Raw genomic sequence first — 27,481 nt, forward strand, 5'->3', positions numbered from 1 at the left:
AAGAAAGATAAATTGTGGCATAAGCGTTTAACAAGAAATCTATTTTCCTGATTAATTTTAATGTATTCATCAATTCCCAGTGATTATTTAGATTAGTAAAATCAGTAATTATAATATTAAAATGTATAGATTAATATTTTGTTGATCTGCAGACTGTTTAAACATGACGTACAGGTAATTTTTACTTTGGCAATTGAATAATAAATGAATTTTTACGAATAGTTTTATTTGAACTTCTTATCTTCTTGATTATTTTAAATGTATTCATTAATTCCTTTTTAGTTGAATTAATAAACACAATAATTATAATATTAAAATATGTAGTACTTCATCAATATGTAAACATTCAATGTAAAATTTTTTTGCATTCCAATTTTAAGTTGAGCAATTAATTTCCTCTTGAACAATTAATTTCCCTGAGTATCAACACATTTTTATATTATGTTGTTTACATTTTATTTTAAAGCCGTTATTCTAGGCATTCTTTTTGAAGAGGGTTTTGTTGACTTATGTTAATAAGCTTATTATTTATTCTGTCATACTCAAATTAATCTCAGGGTGTTTAAATTGTATAGTAATATTTATCAAGTTAAATAATTACTGATTACATTGGTTGAACATTCTTTTTTATTTTTTGAATTCATAAATTCTGACTCGCAATACTTCGTAATATGTCACTTTGGGCATAACCCCCAAAGTCGGAAAATGGGGCTCTCAAGCTATAATTTCATTGGCTACATGCGCTCCTTTCAGGCGCGGGGGGTCTGCATAGATTTATGAAGCTCTTCTCCCAGTCACAAAAGTACGCATTGACCAGGCTCACGTGACCGCCAATCAATTTCCAGCTGCCGACTCCTCTGGAAAGCAAGGCATGCATGCACCCTACTCTACTGCCTAGGTCAATACGCTTAGGCCCGCATCAAAGTGTGCTCTGACTTAAAAGACAGTAAACAACTAAATTTTTAGTGCCTTTGGGATTTCTTCTTTTATTCTTTACTAAATTCAATTATGAAAACATTACCTGTTGATGATCTTTTGAAGAAATTGAATCAATAGAACTTTGGAACTAAGTTTAAAAGATCAGGAAGTGTTTGAAAAGGATAATAATCGAGGATTTTTAATGATAATAATCGGAGCAATTTTAATATTCTGTTCTGGGTAGTCGTTTTAATTGAATTATAGTTTGTAAACTTCTGGATGTAGGATAAAATGCGCTAGTTAATTCCACCAAATATTTTATTTTTGACTTTCATGTTTTTTGAACTTATACCGACGAAGAAAAAAATTCAGCTAAAATTACCGTCTTGTACGGTAATGACTTCTCTGGTTTAAAAAAAGAAAAATAGTCAGAAACAGCAAATTTATATATATATATATATATATATATATATATATATATATATATATATATATATATATATATATATATATATATATATATATATATATATATATATATATATATATTTGAAATTAGTGAATTTTTCCGCTTATATGGTATGGTAACGCTTTACCGGTTTGCAAAATTTATAAGTTTCTATACCACACATTTAGCAAAAAATAAAAAGCTGAGAAGTTAATTTATTCAAATAAATTATTTCTATGCCATTTTGTAAAAAATTGCTATAAAATTACCAAATTTTATCACACATTATAAATTAATATTTTACTGTTAATTCTACGAAAATTATGGCCAAATCTGTAGGTAAAAAGAGTTTTTTTTTTATCTTCCCATAGAAGCAGCACGGCAATTTTCACAAAATCTTGGTTGTTTCGACTATACTTTTTTTCTCAGTGCATTATTAGTAATTTCAGAACGTGTTGTACCATATTTTTAAAACTTAGTTCAAATTGAATCAATGAATTAAACACCTCAGTATGATTTCATCAAATTCATGACGTTTCGTCATTATATAGATTTTCTGTTTAGAATGATTGTAGAATTATGACATCATAGAGTCGTTATTTTCTTAAAATCGGCTTTTCTTGATTGCATAATACAGCATAACTATTAACTTCTCAAATGATAGCTGACATTTATGAAGTCTTATGTGGTTGTCTATATGTCAGTAAAGGTATTCTCATGAAGATTTAATAATAATGAAAAAGTGCATTTTATTTTTGTAATACCCGACTTCGGCGTTAAAACGCATTTTTGAGCATGTGATAGTTATTTATTTTTGTTATTAATATTCAAAAAAATTAAAGGGACCTAAGTAAAAAGGAGAACTTTAAATTCTATATTTTTATCAAAAAGATATGCACAAAACTATATTATTATAGTTGCAATTATGCCTTCGTCGTTTACATTCTCTCCTTAAAAAAATGCTCTCAAAGCTAAGCTATGACTTAAAAATTAATTTTTTGTATGATCCATGTTTTTTGTTTATTTTTTTAATGTTTTGTTTTTATTTATTTGCTTCTAATAATAATAATAATTATTATTACTTTTTTTTTTTTTTGAAGGAAACGTATGACTTAATCTGATCGTTTGAAAAAAATTTTATAAGAATAAATAATTAAAATGAATCAAAAGTTATCCCAGAGATAAATGCGAAATAATAATAATAAATTAAAGGATTGATAATTATTTTTCTTTATTTATAATTCAGATAATGCTTTTTAAATATATTCAAAAGATCAAATAAAATTCAAAATTATTTAATGCAAGTAAAAGAACAACAAAATAAAAACTTTCTAAGGCTATTAAATAGTTTCTGTTACAAATAGTTGCTTTTCTCTTAACTCCTAATGAGTTTGCGATCAAATTGCCCGTTACACCATGCCGTTGATACACCATGCACAATCCCTTTTCATGTCCCGCGGAGTTTTTTTTTTTTTTTTTTTTTGCTGACTCTTATTTCAGTAAAATTCCCTATCTTTATTTTTTTCCCTCTCACTCAGAATTTTTCCCTTTTCTTCTCCTCCGATTTAAGGGATCGTACAAAAAGTATAAAGAACGTGATTTTACATCAACCTCTCGGTAGTAGCATCTAGGTCCGTTTGCTCAAATGTAATGTCGGCCATTTGCGTTTGAACCCGTTTGGTTGAAGCGTTTATCGCACGTAGGGCTCTTGCGAACTCTACTGCCGGCCGATAGGTTCCTTCGGGTTAAATTAGTCGCGGAGTCTGGTGATGCCAATTGCTTATCATACAAACAGCGAGACTTCAAACTTAAGTACAGCGGGCTACTTAATTGTTGATCATTCTCAACTCCTCTTGCTGCCACGTTTTTCCACACCCACAGTTCATCTTTTTGGAGCACGATGACAAAGTGTCATTTTTCTCACTGCTCCAATTTGAACTTCTCCCCTTAATGTAACCAGTTTCTAAGTATGCATCCTCTTCTACATGATGAATGGGAAAAGGCCTTAGATGCCTACGCAAAGAAACTAACCGAAGGCTGCCCTATCCACTTGTTTGCCACTTATACTTATCTATATTTCATTCAATAAAATTATTTCATTCACTTTTTAAAGAATTCTCAAGCTCTAAGCATTCCCATATATTTGGTTTGCTATGAAAATTTTTTTCTATATTGATTTGATAAAATGGTACCGTTATAACTTATCTGGTCGTCTATTTCCTATTTCTTGCGTATAACGACGTTTATAGCTAAGCAGGTAAATACAAGCTACGGTGATATAAGAGAAATTTTGTATATTTTGGTTATACAGCAAAATGTTTGGCTAAATTCTGCGGCTAATACATTTACTTAAGAACTATATGTATAAAATAAAGAATTAACTTAACTAGAAAGAATGAATAAAGCATAGTAAAATTTAATATAACCTGAAAAACAATAGCAGGGTCTGAACTACTAGAATATGGTAAAATTTACCGTGCTTCTGGCTCAACGGGAACATCAAAAAGCAAGCTAATTCATACCGAAACCCTTTGGTAATGGTTATGGTGAAGTAAGCAATAAAATAAGATTTTATAATATGTGCTAAAATTTCGCAAGTTTCGTAACTTAGATCATGGTACAAATACTATTTATTACATTAAATTTACTTTTAAGTTTTTCATTTTTTACGAAATGTGCGGTAATAAGAACTATTAATTTGAAATCGAGAATTTCGGAAAGCCGTTGCCGTATCAATAGAAAATTACCAAATGAATGTTTAAATTCCGAGTTTTATTTATCAGATTTTTTTCTCTTACCAGAAATGTCATTAACCACGGTAATTTTACCAGAAGTGTTTTCTCCGTTTTCTTTTCCTTAAGACTCTCTAAACTAATAAATAGTTCTTTTAGGTACATCTACTATTTTAAGGGAAGGGAAGGTATTTTTGAAATATGTTTTCATGGAAGAAATAATTGGCAAGAGAAATATAATTATGTATTTAAAAATTTGAAGTGATTATTAAACAATTTAAAGAATTAATTTGTCTAAATTATTTTAGGAAAGTCAATACTTTAAACTTTTGAATAAAACACAAAAAATTATATTGATTTGTTTTTAACAATTTAAATGTTTGTATTAAAATATTTCTTTCAAAATTTAAAATTATTTTTTGAAAAGGTGATCAAATGTGTAATACAGACGATATATAAACTTGATCAATCGCAAAATGTCATGTTCATAAAAAATTATAAAACATCCTGGCTTTATTTATTAAGGCGTCTTTAAGTAAACAGAAAACAGTCGTTTTTATAGACGAGCGCTTAAAATTATATATTTTCTCTTCTTATATGGTTACACGAGCAGGAAAACCTCTCTTTACTATTTATGTAGTCTCAAAACTTATGAGAATTTTTGTGGAAACACTCCATTCAGTTCAGCATTTAGAAAAGGAGAAAAATAAAGGAGGAAGTGGATGACATGGGATGAAGATGCTAGATATCGACTGTCACGCCCCCCTACGGTTGTTTTGAGAAACTTCCCGTCTCCGCCATCTTGTAAACTGATTGTTCTCTTTTATGGCGTCTGGCAACATAAAACACATTAACAACTATCATAGATTACAGCGTTGAAAAGGGACAAAACTGGAACGGGAGATTCATATGGAGTTACGAGGGTTGGGAGACATCTGTGTTACTTACTGTATGTCATCTATGAGTTTCATCAAACTTTCCGGTGAAAATTCTTTTTCCGTTTACCGCTTTATCCCGTGACTAAAATTGCCATGTAAGCTATGTCTCTATTGTTACACGAATTACTCTTGCGAAAAATACTTATCTTGGAAAAAAATTTTTGAATATGTTGTTTTGTGAGATATAAACTAGACGAAAAAATTTGATTTAGTAATTTCCAAGGAAGTTGGAATTTTGTTTTAGAAATTTGTATTTATAATAACGAGACGTTTTGTCTGTGATAAATATTCAAATAAGTTTTCGTCATAAGTTTCGAGTTTCAAATTTATATCCTGTATCGTACTACATACGAATTATAACATGTAAAAATGGCTTTGAATATCAAAATTTAATTACGAACTAAGCAATAAATTGGTAAAAATATAATCTAGGCGAATAAATTTTATTTAGTAGTTTCTAAGGTATTAGGGAGTTTGTTTCTAATTTTTTTGCAAATTTGTTTTTATAATAGTGAGACTTTTGACCCGTGATAAATATTCAAATAAGTTTTTGTCATAAATTTCGATTTTTAAATTTATTTCTTGTGTTTAGAATTTTGCATCGTACCACATGCAAATTATAACAGGAAAATAGCTCTGAAAGCCAAAACTTGATTAGGAATTTAGCAATAAATAAATAAAGATATAATCTAGACGAACAAATTTGATTTAGTAGTTTCTGAGGAAGTTGGGATTTTGTGTTTGAATTTTTTAGAAATTTGTATTTATAATACGTTTTTGTCATAAGTTTTGATTTTCAAATTTATTTTTTTGTGTTGAGAATTTTATATCGTTCTACGTGAGTAGTACTACATGAAAATAGCTTTGAATAACTTATAAGGGCATCAAAATTTTCGATGTTCACGATTATTTTCTGATATTTTTTACATTTTCAAACAATTCTGGAGGTGTAGAAATAGTGTGCCTATTATTTTTTATTATTTTATATACTATATATATATATATATATATATATATATATATATATATATATATATATATATATATATATATATATATATATATATATATATATATATATATATATTAAATTAATATAAAAAAATTATTCAAAGTGTAGGTGAAAAATACATCAGCGTTAAAAAACATTTTTGAATGACCTTGAACATTTAATTAGCAAAATATTCGACATCATTTTTAGAGACTTGTTTTCCGTTGTTGTAATGAAAGAGTTTTTTATATATATACTTTTGGCTATAATAATGTTGTTATAATAATATATTATTCCATCATACCGTTTATTACGATTCTTTAGCGAATCTCCTAATCCGCTTTAGACCACATGACAGTAGTATTTTATTTGAATATAATTAGCATATTTTGTTATACGTACTTAAATAAAAAAATAATTACTTATTTTGCAAGACTTAGCTCCTCTTTGTATTATTCAAAATATAAGTCTCACGTGATAATAATAATAAAATTTTAAAAAAAACCTTGCATGAAACTTCAGTTATTGTTAAAAATTCTCACAGAACAATCTTTACTGATCCATAATTTGAAACAAAACTTTTAAAGCTAACTTTTACTGAAATTTTTATTATTTTTTGTTAATTTATTATTTTTATGTTGCATTTTTAGTTTTATTCAAACTTAAATACATAAATGATTATAAATTGTTTTGCTAAGTACTGATTTGTATCAACGATATAATAATGAAAAAAGTGTTGCAATAATGATTAAAAACGCCACAAATGTCAAAAATGGCGTGAAATTTCAGATGACATAAAGTAAATTCAGATCTAAAAGTCAAACGGATTTATTTTATTTCATTTACTTAACGATGCACGTTTAATAAGTGTACTTGATGAAAAACAAAATATTCATTATTTTACAAGTATTGATGCTTATTTACAATATATTAAAAAAAGCTCTTGCAATAATAATAAAAAAAAAATATCTATTCAGATCCTTGACTCAAAACAAAACTTTTCCGAAAAATTCCACCCAAACATTTATTCCACTACTTTATCTAGATCACTTATTTCGTATGACTCTTTTAGGGTGTTAAGCAAAATTTCCATATCGGGGTGACGCAGTTTTCCAAATCCTTTCAGTTTATCTTTTCCAGTTTCTAACAATCCTTTGCTTTTCTTGGGTTTTCCCTGCCCTTTGCATTCTAGGCTATTCGTCAGAGCAGGCGTGCATTTTCTCCTTTGGGAACATTACATCCAAACATGCCAACTTACTTGATTTATAGGTGGGCCTCGCCCGGTGCCCTCCTCTTTTCCTAAAGGGAGGGTGGGATTCCCAAACCCCGTAGCTCATGAATTAATCCAGATTCAGCTGGGAAGGAAAAGCCCCAGTAGGGGGAAGAGGAGTCGGAGAAAGCCCCTTTTGGTTATAAACAGACTCAGACTCTTCCGATATTTTTTTTTTTTTTTATCGTTCTTTTTTTATTTTAGTTTCATTCCTGATTTTTTCTTTCTCTACCATTCCTATTTAGAGTTGGAACCTGCTAAGAATCAGATTTATTGTTTGCAAAATTTCCCTCCTGAAATTTGTTTTAAATTTTAAATCCTCCAGAGGAAATAAAAAGGAGAAAAAAAAAGGGTGAGTTTGTGCGGGTTGTGCCAAGGTACACCCCCACACCATTTCGTCTATTCAATGCTTTGGGTAGTTTTCAATTTGGGGATTTTGTGTTTTCGGTAGCGAAAGGGGAAAGTGAGTTAAATAAAAATGGGAACGGGAGTTTTTTTTCCCCGTAAGCACGTCTCTATCATTCTAAAGGTCAATTCCTACTAGTCACTGAGGAAGAAGAAATAAATAGGAAAAAGTAATGTAAGAAATCGGAAAGAAAATGTTAGCCTATTAATAACGAATGAGGCAATTCGTAAATGTTACTATTCATTGCACGAAGTGCAAATCTACTTACGTGAGTGATTACTGTCGCATTAATGGCTAAACTTTTTGTCTAAAGAATGTGTGCTTAGATGCTTTTTTTTTCTTATATGGATTGTAGACTGGAGTATTTTCTTCTTTATATGAAAAATTTCCCCTAATTCACAGTTATCGAGTAAAGTCGAACAGGCTTGTTATAGTCTTTGTCGAACCAAATTATTTTATTTTTTGAAGAGCACTATTAGGATTTTCATTCTACAATTAGGGTAAAATGACCAAAAACAGTCTGTCCATCCAATTAACGGTAAAGATCATTCTTTACCTTTATTGTTTTGAAACCGTTTTCTACTAGTAGTATGGTTATAAAGCAATGAATACAAAGCTGTACTGTTTTTCACCGTTTACAAATAGCATGGTTTCAAAACTGTAAGAAAGAAATTCATCTGGACATCGGAGTTAGGCTCTTCGTTAAGTAATGGCCATTAGAGAGTGCAGGACACAAATTGGGGAATACAAGGATTATGGCAACTCTCTACGTTTTGAAGACAATGGGGGAAATACTGCTGCTGCGCAACGCTGGGACACGAACCTTAGCCCTCTCGGTTATAATATGTACCCAGCTACAAGGTACTAAGTGGTTTCAAAAAGTGGGCTTAGTTGGTGCGGAAAAAATTCTGGTTGTTTAACCGTATTAGGTAAAAGCAGTTAATGCCCGGTTTTTCTCTCGGTTAACAGTTTGAATACCATTTTATTTATGAGTATTTGACTGTTTTGTTTTAATATGGTAAAATTGTTATTAATCAATTTTTTTAGTGAAATTTCTAAAAGTGCATAAATATTTAAAGTGTTTGTTTAGGAGTTGATAAGGAGTAAGGACTTTGTTGTTATACACTTTAAAATTGCAATTTGCAACTAAAATTGCACGCGCAATAGTTTGTCTGTTTCAAATTTGACAAAAGAAAGTCTAAAATTATAACATTCATTAAAAATGGCGTTAGAATTATAAACTTGTTGCAATGAGCCTTTGTTTACTTTCAGTGTATTACCGGACATTCTAATTAGCTTAACCTATGACAAACTTAATATTTATTTTTACCAGGTTTTTTTTTTATTTACCTTTAATCAAACAATTTATTATAACTTATGTCACATTTTCATTTAGACCTTATACACATCCAGTGTCCAAGTAGCTCCTATAATTTCGTGTTGAGACACCCAGCTTTGAGTGATCGTTTCAAATTAGGCAAAACATCAATATAAAATGACGTTGTAATCACAAACTTGTTGGAATAAGCCATTGTTTATTTATTGGCATTCACTTTTACCATCGATAAACTTAATTGTTTATTTTTCATCAATTATTTTTGTCTTACGTCCTTTTTCTGTTAACTTGTGCACTATGTATATATTGTTCAAATAGATGTTGTGCAGGTCTTATATTCAAAAAAATCTTTTGTAAAGCAAAAGGTTATTAATGACTCTTTAAGTATATGTTTAGTTGCACACGGTTGCAGCTTAACTGCATTGCACTTACTGCGGGTAGCAGTTTGGTTCAAATTGACAACAATAGAAAAAAATGTTGAGAAATGATTAAAATATTAATTTAATTGTTGTTTGAGTTATAATGTAGATATAGCAGAAAATTATTCCAAAGTTACATAATATAAAAATTATAATGTAACTTTGGAATATTTTTCTGCTAGTATATTTGTTGAGATTTTTACTAGATTCCGTTTTTTGCAAATTAAACTTTTCAGTCATTTGACATGAAATAGTGTATTAGGTCAATGAAGTTCGAATGAAACATGAGCTTCATATATATAAAAAGGTTTTTAATTGTTTGTTAAAATTGTCATAATCGCAGCTTAATAGCGCTAAGTTTACTGTGTATTCAAATTCGACTAAAGAAATGATAAAATGATAGCATTAATGTAAAATAAATGTTTAATTAAAAAATTGTTTAAAAGGACCATAAAATAATGTGTTAATAGGGAGAAAAAAAATACTTGCTCAAACCAGGTTTTTCACGATTTATTAAATAAGGGGATATATATTAGCACCTACTCAAATGATGTGAAATAACAGTAGAATTACTGCTGTTAGTTCAACAACAGGCAACGCATTATTTCTGCTTCAACAGCAACTCTTTCCATCTATTTTGAAAGAGTACCGCTTGCTTAAGAAGGGTGCTCCTGATAGGGTGACAGCCGTTTTTCATTAAGGTGCTGAAAAAAAGTTTAAGTCCATGGCTCTTGCAGATGGACCGCAAACGACTTTGTAATCTGAGCCCCCTTTGAGTGGTTGGGTCAAAGGCAACCCGCAAACCCTCTTTTAGAAGTGTTTCCTTTCAACTCAAATTGTAGAGTACATTTTCTGGCTTTTGCAATAATTATTTAGAGATTTCCGTAATTGGTAAACTATACAAAATTTCAATACAATAATTCATTATAAAATTCAATATAATTACTCTAGAAATCTACGTATCTTAAATTAAAATTGTAATTATTAATAAGTACTTGATTTTAGATTAGAAAGATAAATTGAGTATTTCTGTATTTGAATATAAAACCATAGCTTAAATGTGCAAAAAAGTTGCGTTACACTTTTTTTTAACAGTCAATGTTATTTTTAGTATTATAGATACATACTTAAGACTTAATAAAATGAGCAAGTAACCTTTATTTAAGATAATAGGTAGACTGTAATATTGTTAAAACCATATAGAGTTAGTTCATTACCCTTCAATTACTTAAATCCTTTAAAAAAATGGTTAATATTAAAACGAAAAGGTAATTTTAATAACAGATAATTGTTAATAACTTGAGAAGTATTCTGTTACGTTTAAAAATATTTTCATATCTTAGTTAATTCATGTATATTAATTCTTTTTTTAAAAAAAAATGTAAATATAGTATCTAGAATCTTATTTTTCATTGTCTGAAATATGACTTTTGGTAATATGTGATGCAATTAGAATATATATTTTAAGAAACAACTAAGAATAAGTGCTAAATCGTAAGATTCTAGTCTGTTATGCTTTCTTTAAAACTTTGAAGAGCTGGAAAAGAATAAAAAAAAAGACCAAAATCACAAACTTTCCAACACTCCACTTTGGAAGAAGCTCAAGTAAATTTTTTACTTCGTTTTTCCGTTTTTTTTTTATCTTGTTTTCCTCCGCCGTCCGGCAATTCTCACAAAATTCGGGAAACTCTCCTTTCCTTTAAAAAACAAAATAAGTGCAAGTTTCGTAATCATTTCGCCCATTTCCCATTTCTTTCTCTTATTTGACTGCCCCCTCCTGTTATTCACTTCCCCCTCTTCGACTTTTCTTTCCCCTCTACTTGTCTGTAGCCCCGGAGCAAGTTCTTTGATAAACAGAAAAGCCCCGGCCGTGGCTTTTCTTTCTCCCCTCTCCCGTATTCTAAGCCCTGACTGGCTTCACTTTGTGTTAGGGAGTATAAATCTTTCAGGATGCTTTTCCTTTTTAAAACGTGCCCTAATGCTTTCCCAATCACTGTAATGCAGGCTTGCCTTCCTATCTTTTCTTTAGTCCTTCTGACTTGCTTTGATAGAGGGGCTGTACACAAAATTTAAATTATCTTTCAATTTTTTGACATTTTAATGGTTTGAAAGCAAATAAATTAACATTAAAATTTAATCTTCATGAAATGATATCATGGTTAGTCATTTGCCAACTTCGATAAATTAAAATTAAATTAATAGATCGGATATGCTTTATGTATGCTACACTGTTAGAAATTTCTAGGAAAAAAGGGTAAAATAAAAATTTATTTAGTTGTTATTTTTTATAATTGTTACATACTGTTAACTGTGAGAAATACAGTTTAATAACTGCTTTTGCCTAATCAGTCTAATTTGTTCAAGTCAAGTAGCCAAGTTGTAGTATCAGCCAAGTAGGCCCATCTAATGAAGTCATTTAGTTCCTCGCAACAGGTTACATATTATACCCGAGAGAGCCAATCTGTCAATCTCATGACCGACAGATTGTGGGTTGGAGTCCCTTGAACAAATAGTTTTCAGTGTCCGGAGCTCCCCAGTTTGAGATCCTGGACATTCAAGCAAAAATGATAAGGCTGCTTAAAACAAAAGAAACAGGTATTTCCTCTCTTTTACGACACCGAGAAACAGTTTGACCACTTTCCGGTTAATTAGATAGACGGACGACAGTCGCTTATTTTACCGTAATATTGGAACGAAATTTTAACAGTGTACTTCTTAAACGTGGATGTCATTGTGGTATTATTAAGTACTAATTATCAATACAAATTATTACTACTTATAAATAAGTAGATGCCTATAGTTTTTACTTATAATATTTTTAAAAATTAGAATTATTTTAACAAACACAAAATTAAATATCGCTTTCGTTCTTAATAGTTCTTCCTCACAAATTTCGTCAAGTTTGATACAACAATTTTAATTAGTTTTATTCTTACATTTGTAAATTTGGTGAATACATCATTTCCTATGACTATGTTATAAGTCCACTTTACAGGTGAATTTTACTACCCTCGACTTTTTCTGAATTGTATATTTTTTTTGTCCTTTTTTCCTTTAATACAACGCAAAATAAATAAAAAATAACGGTGAGTTACATTCGTGAGTTAAGTACTAAGGAGAATTTGATGTTAAATGAAGGAACTTTGAGCGAAATTAATCCACATTCACGTTAAACAAATTGTTAAAAAAATGTCTCAACCATCCCATGGTCAGTCTGATCAAATTGTAAACCTAATACTTTATTCATATGTAACTGGGGATAGTTAATCTATAGTCATGAACGTCAGATAATTGTTGTGAAATATGTAGTCGGATAAGAGAAAATAATTTTTTCATTTCGTAATCAAGTTTTGATATTTAATTTTCCTTTTTCAAATTTTTTTTATTTAATTCGAACAAAGAATTTTCACCTCAGATTATTCAATATTCTATTGTAAATCAGAAATTCTAGTTAAAATTAATAGTAATTAATATCTATCAGATCAGTTTAGCAGCTGACGTAAAACTAAAATTAATTGCTAATCGTGAATCATGCAGAACTCTTTTAAGATTTTTTATATTTTTTACACTCAGTGAAAGAAAACATAAAACTTATACTTCGATATTATTTTTAGTACTGATGACAGAAAGAATGTCAAACTGTGGTTAAAGTGCAGCTCTTCTGAATTATTATATACTAAAGCAACAAAAAAATGGTTTCACTTAATTTATTTTTTATCTCTGTATTTTTGCACCGTCAATAAACAACGTCAATAAATTTCTTCAGTATAGATAAAAGTCAATTTTTACCAAATAAATTAAAGTAAACATTTAAAATTCACGCCCTGTGTGTAATTATAAATATAAGAATAAAAATTTATTCGCGAATTTTTTTTTTTTTTTTTTTGGTAAAACTCATTCAAAATGATGTTTCGAAAAAGCAGATAAAATGATATAATTGGTTACTGAGATCAAATAATAAAAAAAGTTCTGCAAACATAAATTTTCCGGAGTGGTGAACTTTTTAAATATTAGCATAACCCCCATTTCTCCTTTTCACATCTATTCCTTTTCTCTTTTTCTAGGAGAAAAAAAGGAAAAAAATCTATGTCGGTAATGAGATTGAATTGTCCAATAGGGGACGAGGGAAAGATACTGACAGAGGATGAAGATATCTCCCCTACCCTCACGCCTATATTTTCTCCTACCTTCCTATATTTTATTTCTTTTTTCAAAAACAGACATCCATCCAGATAATATCCGCAATATGAGAAAACGCGAACAAAATTGAAATGTTCTTTTTTTTTCCGCGAACCCTCCTCCTGAGGAAGTTTTATGTAATTTTCTCAAACTTATTCTTCGTTTGTTGACTTACGTCATCACTTAACGGATGATCTTGGGGTAAATGTAATGTGGGTGATGTAAATATTTTAAGCGATAACTGTGTTGATCATTTTCTTTAGGCGGTGAAGTTTTTCGATAAGTTTTTTTTTTTTTTGGATGAGCCATAGCCTTTAATAGTTTGATAAAGCTAAACAGATAATTATCTAAACAGACAATTTTAGTTAAACAGATAATTTAAAGTTAAGAATCTGAACATATTCTTCATGTACCGATTGTGTATATTCTTAAAGCAATTGTATTTGAAGTCATGAAATATAATTTCACTGCATGTTTTACTTTTTTATTAATTTACTTTTGATTAGAGAGCTTATCATTTTCAAAACAAATTTCAAATAATAGTAAAAAATAAATAAATAAAATGCGTGGAAATTTGTTTGCTTATACTCTGTAAAAAATTCCAGATGAAATAACGGTAAAAAATACAGTCTCTCAATGTGCCGGTACTTTTACCGTTAAGTCCATTATTATCAGAACATGTTACGGAACAAAAAATTTGATATAACGCAATTTCTACAGTAATAATTACAGCGACATAATTGAATCACTATAATTAAGTAAATATTACTGTAAAAATTGCGGTAAAATGGAAGTTCCAGTACTTAATACTGTATTTTGATCCGGAATATTTTAGTGTGCTTCAGATAATATTAGATTATATACATTATAATATTATAAAGCTAAAGAAAAACAATGTACGAAAAGCAAATTGATAAATAAGAGCTTATAATTTTTTTCCAGGCTTAGACGAGTATTAATATCAATGACAGAACAAAGCAAAAAAACATTTTTTTTCTTGACTCTGATTATAATGCAGCATCGAAATAAAAATTATGCCTAATTTTTAATTTGTGCTTCTGTTTTTTTTTTTCTTAGCTTTCCCTATATTTTGCAATCGGATTACTATTTTTAATATAATTAGACTTATCATGTTTCTTATTTTTTTCGCGCTAAGTAAGAATTCATGTGGTTTATAATCTGTAGGAAAAAGAAATGAAAATTTTTAATAAACAAAACTCAGGTAAACATTATTTAAAGTAATGCCTGTTTTATAATTTATAATAATGTATTTTAGTATGATAATAACTTAAGCAAAATGTAAAAATTTTGTTTCTTTAATTATCATAATGAAGTGGTCCAATAATTATTGACCTTAAAATTCTTAGCATATTTTTATAAATGATTAAAAAAAATAAGGTTTACAAACATGATAAAGATAACTTTTCTTTTTTATTGGAGGGGGGCGTGTAGTTTGTTTACGCAGGCACAATACAAATGAAAAATTTTATCACCTATCTTTGATAATAAAAAAGAAAAGTTGACGCTCATACTGTTTTGATCTGGATATTACGTAATACATTTAAAGCTACAAAATCAGCATTCATATTTTTGCTTTCAAAAATAAAATATATATTTTGTTTACATAAGTGTAATTTAAATGAAGAATATGGCCCTCAATCTTTGACGGAGGAATTATACTGTTTTAGTCTGAATATTGCTTATAACATTAAAAGATACAAATTGGCATTCATTGTTGTCCGCCTGCAAATACACAAATTGTACATTTGTTTACATAAGCGCAATTCAAATGAATAATTTTAGCATTGTGTACAAGATTTTCATTTGACGTAATAAGATGAATGAACGATAAACTAAAACAATGTAGAATAAATTGGAAAAGTAACCTAACCTAATCCTGGAGGCTCCTTGCAGAGGGATTGTCGGGAAAAGTCTAGGCTATCGATTTTTCCGGAATTCTTAGATTTCGATATTTTCCTTTAGACTAATTTTTTAGTGTAAATATTTCACTATAATTCTTAAATTGGAAAACGTGATAAGTTTAGATTTTTTGTAGGAGGGTTCAACTAAATAGTGTGACGATATACGAATGTGTTTCTTGATTTAATTTGAGAAAAAATTTCGTTTTTTATTTTATAAGACAATTTGAGTTTGTTTTACACATCATTAATAAACAAACAAATACATTTTTATAATTAATTGTACATTTGCTTAAAAAATTTTCATTAGTGTTTCTTAAATATTTCTGAAAACTCTTCATAAATGTTAGTATTAAAAAAATAATACCCATATATTTAAAGCTATTTTGAATAAAGAATGTTAATTATTATTTTCAAACAAAAATAATCGAATAAGGCAAAAACAAATTGTCGGCCAATAATATATATTTAATTTTATCATAGTTATTTTAGAAAATGTCTGCATTTTAATTTTTCTGGGGAAAATTATTGCTTAAATGTTGACTACGATTACATTTCATGAATATAATATGTTTTAAAGTATTTTGAAAGCAAAATTGACGGCAAAATGCGTGGCTACAAAGTTTATGCATGCAAAACAAACATTTCCTAGTGTGAAATATATACATAATTCCGAGTTAAAAATACCATTTTATAAGCATTATAGTTGAATTCTATTTGATATTTTGAACCAAATAGTTGTTAATGCATAATTTGATTTTTTTTTCCTTCTTTTTAATGGACATTAGAAAGGTCCTTGAGAAATAAGCGTTCCTATTCTGTTTTAATTTTTAACAAAACAAGGGAAGGAAAAAAAATCAAAATTTTTACAATATTCTTACAGTATAAGTTACAAAAACCCTTTGAACCTTTTTGCCATTAAAAGCAAAGGGATGGGAAGAAAAACAATATTATTTTACAATTATTTCGTAATGACGTCATTGTAATTGAAATGAATTGAATGATAGTGTTATTAAAATTCCATTAACCTAATTATACAATCGCATTAAACATTTTTAAAATACAAACTATAAAGAAATTATATATTGTATTTAAAAAAATTCTTAAATAAATTATATGAAAAAAAAATTTAAATAAAAATTTCTCCTCAGATGGGAAACAATTATTTGCGAAAACAAATAATAAATACTGATTTTATAATTACATTAAATATATAATTAAAAAACAATATATTTTGAAAATCTTATATTTAAATGCTTTTAACATTTTTTAATTCTATTTAACAAATATCGAAATTTAAACGATCTTAAAAAATATGTTTTAACTAAAAAATGAGTTTAAATTTAATTTCCCATTTTAAATTCTACAACTGGGATAAAAAATTTTTATTAAATCTTATCTAATGTAAAGAAATATTTTTCCATTTTGTTTACGTAATTATTATTTAATGTAACATGATCGTTAAAATAGCAAGATAATTAAGGCACCATTAATAATTACTCATAATAATAATAATTATAAAATAAAATTAGACTCTGTACTCCTATATAAACGAATTAATGAAAAAAAACAAAATGAATGGAATAAATTTTATGATACACGTCTCTCAAATGTTTTCTGTATTATCTGCGTTTAGGTTTAGATTAGATTCTAAGAAAGATAAAGATCAATCTAATGTTAGGTTCAGGACATTTTATATAAAGAAATATAGAAAAACATTTTATTTAAGGACACACAACTTTGTGAGTTTACTATTTTCAGATACGCAATACAAAAGTAAATAATTTAAAATTGCTACAATCATAAGAATTATTTAAAAATTACCTCTTATAAAAGTATCCATATTTTCTTAAAATTCGTATTTTAAATAATATCCATAAGAAATTTTCTGTTAGCACACACAAAAATAAATGAAGACATAATATTTGTTGACAAAACATGCTTGAGAATTTTTTAAATGAATCTTAGATTTTTCTTATGTTCACAAAGGGCGGTTATACAATCATCCTATTACCACCCCCTACCCATTGCCCTGAAGGACCACCGGTCTTGTTTTGGTCACGTGAGGTAATAACACTGATTAAAAATCACCCCCCTCTCTCTTGTCGCCATGTTTTATGATGCTGTAAAACTGACGCAACAAAGGACAGTAGATGACCCCCAATGCCCCCCAGGACCTTTCACCTGATGATATCTGTAGGGAAAGGAAAGGGGGTCTCTTTTTCTTGGAGGGATTGTAAAATCTGTATATTTTCTCTGAAAAGCTACCATAAACACTTTTCAGGGATTTTCACAGGACTGTCTATTTTATTTATTTGTTTAAAAGCAGCTTCTGTTTTCTACCTTTTACGAGCAATAAAACATTACTAACAATTCAGAGAAGTAGGACAAATTTAAAAATAAGTTATAATTGAGAATTCTGTTCATTATAATTTAATTTCATTAATTCTAATTTTTTTCTATGATTTTTATGCTACTATCTAATTAAGTGATTTATCTGAAGAAAGTTTGTATTTTTCTTTCTAATATAATGACAAAACTTTGCATATAAAAATGCAGGTTAAATTTGAAATTAAGTAATTAAGAACTAATTGAAACGGTGAAATTAAGAACTAATTTAAAACGGCTATTTTATTTGATTTATAATCTTCAAAGTCTGCAAGCAAGACCATTGTTATCAGTAAATTACCCAGACTTTGTGGATTTAAATTATATTCAGTTATTTTAATTTTAAGTCTTTGAACAAAAAAATGTAATAGACGCTTGAATATCGACGCAAAATATTATACACAAAAAATTACAATTGTACACGTTTTTCAGGAAAACTACGATTAGAGATTTTTAAAATCCTGGGAGAAAGATATAACTTAATATATTGTAATAGTGGTTAATAATGACAGTAATGATATATTAAATAACCGTGACTTATTTAAAATATTTTATATATACACAAAAATTTAAAAATACGAAGAAAAAAAAAAGATTCGCTATTTCTAATGCTTATTTCAAGAACGCATTACTTGCTATATATTTAATATTTTCTTGTCGGTAGAAAAATTGTAGCATTCTCTCAATTATTACCTTATTTTTTATCAGAAATTATATTTTGGTTATCACATCTTTTTTGTACGCAAAATCTTTGGTTTAGATTGTTGTTTTAAACTTTTTCAATATGTTTACAGAACATTTTTTTCAGCTGCATAAGACTTATAATTCTAGAATTAGTTTAATGCTAGTTTTCTAGTTTTGTTTTATTTTGCCTTTCGCGGTTTAATTTCAATTAACTATGATTTCCTTTTTTTTTTTTCAGTAGTTACTTAACAAAATTTTATTCGATTTTAACGTATATATTTATATTATAATTTTTTTTTTTACTCTATTTATTCGTTGATATATTAGCTATATACATGGCTTCAAGGTGACAGTAATCGCTAATCAAGTTCTTTTTTTTTTCGAAATCATGTGAAGGAAGCCTTGTTCATGTTAATAATTCGAAATTAAATATTAAAATATGACACATATTTTGTGTTCGCATTTTTTTATTTTATATCCGTCGTTGAACAGCCGACCCAATTTTGAGTTTACGACTACTAATGATCAACTCCGTCGCCTTGTAATTTTGAACCAATTCAGAAGATAAGGAAATTCCTGGATCAGTACCCCCAGAGGTATGATTTGTTATGGGAGCATGGAGGACTTGGTGACTCAACAGATTTAACGCGTATCAGTCACCATTTACTACACAAGGAGTCTTCGTTTGTGTTCGTATGTACTGATAATGAACCAGTCGTATTTAAAATGTTGTCAAATATTAAAATTCCTTTCTTTTTTCTTTTTTTTTGTTTGTTACTCTTTCCTAATCGTACCCGTCCTGAACTATTCGTAACTTATTTATGGTTTGAAATATAACAGTAAATATTGATTTCACTTAATGTAACTATACATATTCCAATTTATGTCATTATACACATTTCATTCATGTAATACCCCATATTTCAATTTAGCTCGATGCCGCATATTAAATATCTGACATTAAGAACGGCTGTATGAACTATACTACATTGTTATTCCATACTTTAAAACTCTGTTAAGTGTTTTGCAAAACAATAACACTTTGAATCTTTTACTATTTATTTATTTATTTTTTTTATTTAATTTTGTATTAATTCAAAAATAAAAAGTATTGAAAGAAAATTTTTTCTTCACCAAATTAGCATTTCCAAGTGTAATTCCGTCAAACATAGTCTTTGTCTACATTGACTGATTAATATTTATACCCAAAAATAATTTCAAGAACAATAAAAAAACTTAATACACATTTAATTCACCTTGATTTGTATCAACAGACAGTAATATAAAAATTATTACGATAGAGACCATTGACAAACAGCTAAGTTTGCATAAATATTAAAATTCTTGGACAATTTTTTACATAAAATGAACGTTACATAAAAATTCGTTGTGTTTATTAGAAACTGAAAAATTTTATAATATTAGTATACATATGGCTTTTTGGAAAGCAGACAAAATTGGTTTAAAAAATGCTTATAAAAAGTTCACCGCGGATTTCTTTTATCGATATTTTTCCCTCCATTTTTTTTGTTGATATTTTTCTTTTTAATATTAAGGTGTGAATAGCAAGCAAAATTATGAATAGGCAGCAGTGTTCAATCCCTCTAGCAGGGAGATTTCATACTTTGCATTCATATATGACTGCTCTTTACAAAAGCTTCGTGGGTAGCATTCTTCGATCTACACTGCCCGGGGAATACAGCCCTTGTGCTATATTTTTTTCTTCTTTTTCTGGTGCTTTGATATCATGCAGTTGGTGTAGATGGATCTGCAAACAAAAAGAAAAAAAAAGAAGACAGAGACGAGGAGAAGTATCAACAGAAATTTTCCACGGTTTCATCGCTGATTTTTATCGCTTATATATCTGTGTTAGTTCGACGTGAAATTTGTATATAGTTGGGAAATTTCTATTTTTATAAACTTTCTTTCTTTACTTAGAAAGTTTCTGAACATGAGAAAGAAGTTTTTGTGAGACAACTCATAACTTGTCTTCTGGGGGGAAAAAATGAAACTATCGATAACCAAATAAAACACGTTTCGAAGAAAAATTAATAAGGCGTGGAGACATGATATATATTTTATTATCTATTCTATATTATTTGTTTAGCTCTAATTAAAATTTTTGTGCGATAACTTGTCTTTAAGAATAAAAAAAGCTATCGATAACCAAAGGAAACCCGTTTTAAACGAAAATTAATGCAATGTAGAGACGTAACATACATTTTATTATCTATTATATGTCATATTTTGTTTAGCTTTAATAAAAATTTTTGATTTAGTTTAATATAAATTTAAAGCTTAGAAAATATAAAAACGCAATATATGACTTTAACGTTTCCCTGTTATATTCTACTTAGTTCTAATTCAAGTTTTGAAATTAAAAGCTTAGTTTAATTTCAGTAAAGTTCAAAGCTCGGAGAAATGTTTATTTATTTGCATTATTATAGAGTTATGCGAAGTTAAAAAAAAATTGCAAAAGTATTTCCTTTATAAAAAAATTAAATATTATTATTTTACCTTTTGAAAAAAGTTACAGTGCAGTTGTTTTCTAAACTATGTATTATACTGTATAGGTTAACCTTTGCATAATATAAACTTTTATTCGATGTTACGAAACTGATAATTATTTATGATTTAATTGTATTCATTTCATAAATTTATAAATGGGTACTATTATTTGTCTTTCTCTTCAGCTAGTTAAACATTTAAACCTTGCACTCCATGCTTGCAGTAGCGTTAAGTACAAAGCAGCCACAAATATTGGAAAAAGTGGAACCTCGTCATTTTCATTATTCATTAACTCAACTAATTTATTATTAAATTTTTGTTTCTTACGAATACAACTACTTATGAAGAGAATAATTTGCAAAAATACACTTGATAATGTAATGTACAATAGCGGTGAAATTTGTTCACAGGATGATTATTCTCTCATAGACTTTGCGATTAAAAAAAAAACACACAATCTTTAAAAAAAAAAATTTTCAAGTTGATTATTTGAATTTATTTAAACGAGCTTCCACTTTCAACTAACACAAATAATGATGACTAAAACAAGAGTAAATTTAGCAAATATTTCGCTTGCTTTAAATTTATTTAAAAAACTAATGTTTATTCGATCACTTTTTATGAAAAATCTCTTAAAAATAGTATACTGTACTTCAGGTGAAAGCCGAATATGACAAATTTGCCCTTAGATAAAGGTAGATTTAGGGAGGTACTCCGAGTATCTTTAGATAGGGAGGTACTTGGAGATCTAACTAACAAAAATCTAAGCTATGTTTTAAATGTTTGATACAATACCTAAATTTACTCTTGTTTTCGAAAAATAACAACAAAACAAATATTACAAAAAAATTAAATTTTTTTTCTCTTTTTAAACAATTGAAAAAAGAATTAGAAATGCCATAACAATATTTATTTTAATGATGCAATTAATTTGCCATGAAGTATGCAGAAAAGTATAATTAATATTTTTCAAATAAAAGAAAAAAAGGTTTATTCATTTGACAAGTGAATGTTTACCTTATATATGAAATTAGCTCAGTATCAAAAATGCTTCATCTAATATTATTGCAATACTTTTTTTAGGGAGTGAATGTGCCAGTGGTACATTTTAGAATATTTGTTTCATTATATTGCAAATTCAGTGTAAAAAGTTGCATGCCAAAATACACGTTTATATATAAGTAAAGATGACTTTAAAATTGTACAAAAGAACTTAATATATTTTTCTACTAAAAACTCAAATCAACAACTTGTATACGTGATAATGTATTTAATGTATACATAATCACGTAATGTATTTATCATCACGTAATATATCATATACAACGTGATAATGCATTCAAATGAACAATCAAAAATAAAGAAAAAAAATTTCAAAGTCGTAAAACATACTGCGAAACGTCACGCTTAATTTCTTTTCTTACGATAAAAACATTATTAAAAACAAAAGTAAAAAAAAATCAAATCTGTTTTCCTTTTAAGTATAATTAAGTTTAATACATAGTCTTTACTAAAAACAATTCAATTTATCGCGAATTTTAAAGCTACTATCGAATATTTATTTATCTAATATTTCTTGGATTTATTGAAGCCTCATATGTTTCAAGAGAAAATTGAAATCTTAGAATTCTTAAAAATAACGAAATAAAGACTCATGTAATCTGATCAAAAATAATCTATTATTTAATGCATAACTAACTATTTTATTAAGTTAAAGAGACTCAATTAATTAAGATTTTTCATTAATTTATGTTCATTTTTATCTTCTTTAACAAAATCTGATCAAAAACAATCAATCAACAAACGTGTAATAAGTTTCTTTATTAATCTAAAAAACTTCTACCAAGTAAGCACTTGCATAAACATTTACAAACAAAAAAGGAAAAAAAATCAATTTCTGCGGAGCATAAAGAAAGTCTCCAGTGAGATGAATTTAGAAATGCAATTTTAAATAGGTAACATGAACTACAATGGAATACTTTGCGCAAGACTGAACATAGTAAGAAGAAGAGAAAGGTACAAGGAAGGGTGCACTAAATCAAGAAAATGTATACCTTTGAAAGTTTCTTGGGTGTGCCAGTGATCTTCACCACAGTTTCTCTCAACCCTCATACTTCAAAAAGTATTCCTAATTCTTTTTCAGCTGAGAAGAGAATAAAATGTTCTATTTAAGCTCTGTCTGGAGGAAAACTTAGTTCCTGCAAAAAGATAGAAGAAACATAAATAATTTAATCATATTTATAATTAATTTATCAGACTTATTCATTAATTTAAATTCTACTATCAAAATTAATATACAATAAGTTTTGAGAATGTTTTTCAAATATTTAATGTGAAGTCAATAAATTGATTGAATTAAACAAGTGATAAGGGATTAAACAAGTGATTAGTTATCCTGCTTTCCAAATTTTAAACACATATGACGTTTTTAATAGTACTGATCTGTAATTTTCAAACCGTTGAAGGGATTTTTAAATAAATTTCGATTGAAATTTGAAGAAGTGTTATTAAAATGTTTGTTTAAATTCATTTCTATGAATTTTTAAACACTTCCTAATGTTTCAAATTGAATATTATGTCTCAAAAATTAAAAAAAAAAGGAAAAAAAGCAATTAGTGAAGAAGAAGAAAAATATTTTAATCATTGCAAAATCTTGACAGTGCGACAAGTAAATGGCGTAGTTACTATCAAATTTTGAGTACCAAATTGTAAACAATCTTTAATGTCTTAAGCTGAACATTTAACCCGAAAATTAAAAAAAAAAAAATTGTATGAAAAATATGTATAAATAAATTAAATAAGAGAAATTAGCAAAAGAAATAATATTTTAATATTTGTGAAATCTTGACAGTGGACAAAGCATACGGCGTAATTATGAGCTATTTTTTTAAATGATTGATGTAATCACATTTTTAATTCAAAAAAAAAACAAATCGTGTAAATACCATAAGCCATTATTTATAAAAATATTTTACTTTTCCCTATTTTGAGAATGTTTTATTTAAGAAAATCATCACAATTTTTTTTTAAATTCTGAAACGCAATCTTACAATTTTGGGTATGTTTAGTGCAAGAAACTACGCCACTGCAACCTGATTCTTTACTATTCTTTTTCCCGAAAGTTTACGAAAACATGATTCCCAGTGTTCTTGAACATTTTAAAATGTTGTAGCAGTTTTATTATAAACAAATAAAAATTATTTGTATAGTTATGATGCAATAAAGAAAAAAAAATTCTGTCCAAAATATTTACTTGAGTTAATAAGATATTATAGTGGTTACTGGGCAAGAAAAAATTCTGCTTTAGTTTATATGCTACCACTTTTTACAAACCACATAGGAAACGTGAATAAATTTTGGAGATGGTTTTTGTTGAAAGCTTGCAAGTCTCATTTCATGTTATACGAACACAACTGGAGTTAGGTATTACGAAATGGGTAAGTATCATTTTCTTCCTTATTAATTCAAGTTTGATCAAATTACACTTATAATACGTATTTCAAAAGCTCTTTAGCTAAATGTAAGGCTTTTTTTTCCTTTCAAACTAAGCTAATTAAAAATTCGTGGGATTTTAAAAATAACATTCCTTGCTTTTTTTCATAAAACAAAATCAAAACAGTTTTATTTATAAAATAATTCTAAATTTTTTTTCCATCATAATTTGAACTAAGTGTCTGTGATATTTGAATTAATTTGATCCAGTTGCTTTTATAGTATAAACTCCAAGCTTTATTTTAAAATCATCTTATACGAAAGTATTTTATCTAATCAAAATCACTGTAAAGTATTCTTCTAATTTTTTATTGTAATCTTATTATTTTTCTTCATTATTTGTCGAATTATGCTGGAAGTATAATAAACACGAGAATAAATTTATTTTTTATTTTATGGATAGAACATTTTATTTCCAGTACGCTTCAGTTCACATAATTTAAAGCATTTTTAAATTTATAAAAGAGGAAAAATTTCTAATAGCTTATCAAAAGATGTACAAAACAAATAACTATTAATCAAAAAATACGGAATGCAATAAAAAATTTTTTAAAAAGTTGATCATGCAATGATGTCAGATTGTAACAGTGTTTCGGTTGAAAATCATTTTTCGCATTAAAAATTACAAATTAAAAATAAAAAAAATTTCAAGCAACAAAAAACTAAAAAAAAAATCATAATAATAAAAGTTAAAATAACCAAAATTTTAGGTAAATAAAAAATAATTATTCGAATTTATTTTGAATTATTACCTCAAACATGGCAAGCGACAGATAGTATAATATTACATAATCATTACTTCTTAATTATTAATATAAGGTATAATTAATTAAGGGTATAATTAATAATAATAAAATATAATCAGAGTAGACAGTTAATAATAAAAGATAAGTAATCATAATTTTAAAAAGATCGTAATTTTACTTCTGATAATTCATTGGAATGAAATTTTTTAAAGTTGTAAATAAGAATGAAATAATGGTCATTTGCTGACCAGAGGTAGGGGAAATACTCCCAGGCGCTTACGTAATATTTAAAAGGTCCTATATCCTTCAAAAAACCTGGCATTATCTTATGATCATATTGCACAAAAGTACTTTAGAGTAAGTTTTTAAAAATAGCAGTGTAACGTTGATTTTAATGCCAGCACCAACCTTCACCACAAAGCCCAATAAGAAATGATGAACAAATAAACCATGCAAGCCTAAAACAATGTTAAATATAACTATGCTAGTTCACATGTTATGAGCTTAAAACTTTTTTATATCCAGATAGGATCTGCCTTTACAAAACAAGGCTGGCTGCCTTTACAAAACAAGGCTGGAAAAAGCTATCGAGGATGAATCATCGCTCGCAAATCAAGAGTTGAAGGCGTTATCAAACTAAGGGTAAATTAAACTAATTTTTTTTTCCATGCCTTTATTAAACCTTTAAGCAAACATGCTTAGCATATTAATATTTTTACTAAGTTTAAAAAATGATTAATAAGTTAATAAGATAACATTTCTAAGCTAATCAAATGAAAATGAAATGCTTGCCGAAAGATTGTCTGTTATCCGGACACTAAAATGTATATTTAAATATTTATTGTTTTCTTTCAAGGAGCAATATTTCATTGTTTTGTTGAGAGCGTGAAGCACGCTGTTAATTGATATTTTTCTCAAGGAATATTTTGTAAATATGTTTCTATGCCAGAAATATTTTAGTACTATAAATGAATACGTACTAAATTTATTCATATTCATAAAAAAATCTGGTAAAATTACAATTTCCACTTGTCCCTCCGACGTGGATCATCAAACTGTTAACATGTTATGCTTATTATACATGTTATGCTTACAGTTCGAATAAATATGCATCTATTATTATTATTTATAGCATCTAAGGAAAATTGACAGTTAAATACTAAATAAAAGCAAACAATCCATGCAATTGTGAATTTTTGTTTTCACATAAATAAATAAATTCTACGTTCTTTTTTTGTAAAAAATAAGTTACACTGGGGAACAAATTTTTTGTTACAATATTTTACTGTAATTACCATGATATTCTAATATTTTACGGTACAGTTATTATCGTAATTTTTACAGTAAGTATTGTTTTTTTCTTTCTTTCTTTTTTTTAATAATTTGATGAGTTTAATGATTTTACGGTAGTTTTTACTGCAAACATTACGGTATATCAGACTCGTTCTGATAACATGTTCCGGTTATTATAGATTTTCCGGTAAAAAGTTCCGGCACCTTGAATTCCGAGTGCCGGTGCATTTTATCGAATTTTTCATAATGTACTTGATCTGGCCTAATTTGGGAGAGAGGATTTCAAATCTGAAATTAGTTTCACTCCTGAAGCCACAAAACATTTTCTAAATAAAATTATTAGTCTTTTTTTTGTCGAAATGTACGAATTTAAAAAGGCTACTAAAACTCGGAGTTGCGTAAATGTTGCGACAAATTTCTAGAGGAGTTTAGGCTCATCATTAGGAGGAAAATTGTATAAGAAACCATGGCTGGAAAGTCTTCGTAGGTAGCTAGGGGCGCTTCCCTTATTATGATTCGTTCAAAAGTACACTTAGAAACAGTTTTTAATAGAGGCCCTAGTTGCATATGACGACATTTCAAAGCACGTGATCCTATGCAATTTTTTTCCTGATGTCTACGTTACTCCACTAAAAGTTCGTCGCTACATTTCTGCAACCTACTGTAACACATAATATTTTAAAATTTGTACATTGCGACAAAATATAAACGACCAGTTGTGATTTTCAAAAATTGATTGAGAAACCGATTGTTGATTTCAAATAAGTGATACAAAAGTATCTAAGAGATGTTAAGAAAATCTCTTTCGAAAAAA

General features: G+C 27.8%; 3 long non-coding RNA genes across 16 annotated transcripts in view; 1 reads left to right on the plus strand and 2 right to left on the minus strand.

Moving 5' to 3' along the window:
- Nucleotides 1-17,510, minus strand: part of LOC107447501 (uncharacterized) — an 82,094-nt gene extending 64,584 nt beyond the window's left edge. For all 4 annotated transcript variants that reach the window (XR_015430863.1, XR_015430862.1, XR_011638316.2 and 1 more), the window contains exon 1: nucleotides 17,381-17,510. This is a non-coding gene — a long non-coding RNA (uncharacterized LOC107447501). The remainder of the gene's footprint in view (nucleotides 1-17,380) is intronic.
- Nucleotides 1-27,481, plus strand: part of LOC107447500 (uncharacterized) — a 94,058-nt gene that overhangs the window by 51,077 nt on the left and 15,500 nt on the right. Inside the window, exon 2 of one of the 2 annotated variants that reach the window (XR_015430861.1) lies at nucleotides 25,900-26,016. This is a non-coding gene — a long non-coding RNA (uncharacterized LOC107447500). Of the gene's footprint in view, nucleotides 1-23,331; nucleotides 26,017-27,481 lie in introns of those variants that run through there. The other variant, XR_006224768.3, reaches the window with a different exon arrangement.
- The window catches only part of LOC107447499 (uncharacterized), a 170,095-nt gene continuing 162,618 nt past the window's right edge, over nucleotides 20,005-27,481 (minus strand). For 9 of the 10 annotated variants that reach the window (XR_015430858.1, XR_015430857.1, XR_015430855.1 and 6 more), the window contains 2 exons: nucleotides 23,191-23,279; nucleotides 20,005-20,396 (listed from right to left, as the gene is read on the minus strand). This is a non-coding gene — a long non-coding RNA (uncharacterized LOC107447499). Of the gene's footprint in view, nucleotides 20,397-23,190; nucleotides 23,335-27,481 lie in introns of all 10 variants that reach the window. The other variant, XR_015430859.1, reaches the window with a different exon arrangement.

The sequence above is a fragment of the Parasteatoda tepidariorum genome, chromosome 12 (assembly GCF_982258835.1).
Source record: "Parasteatoda tepidariorum strain Cologne lab strain chromosome 12, Ptep-v5.0, whole genome shotgun sequence".
In the NCBI taxonomy this organism is placed as follows: domain Eukaryota; kingdom Metazoa; phylum Arthropoda; class Arachnida; order Araneae; family Theridiidae; genus Parasteatoda; species Parasteatoda tepidariorum.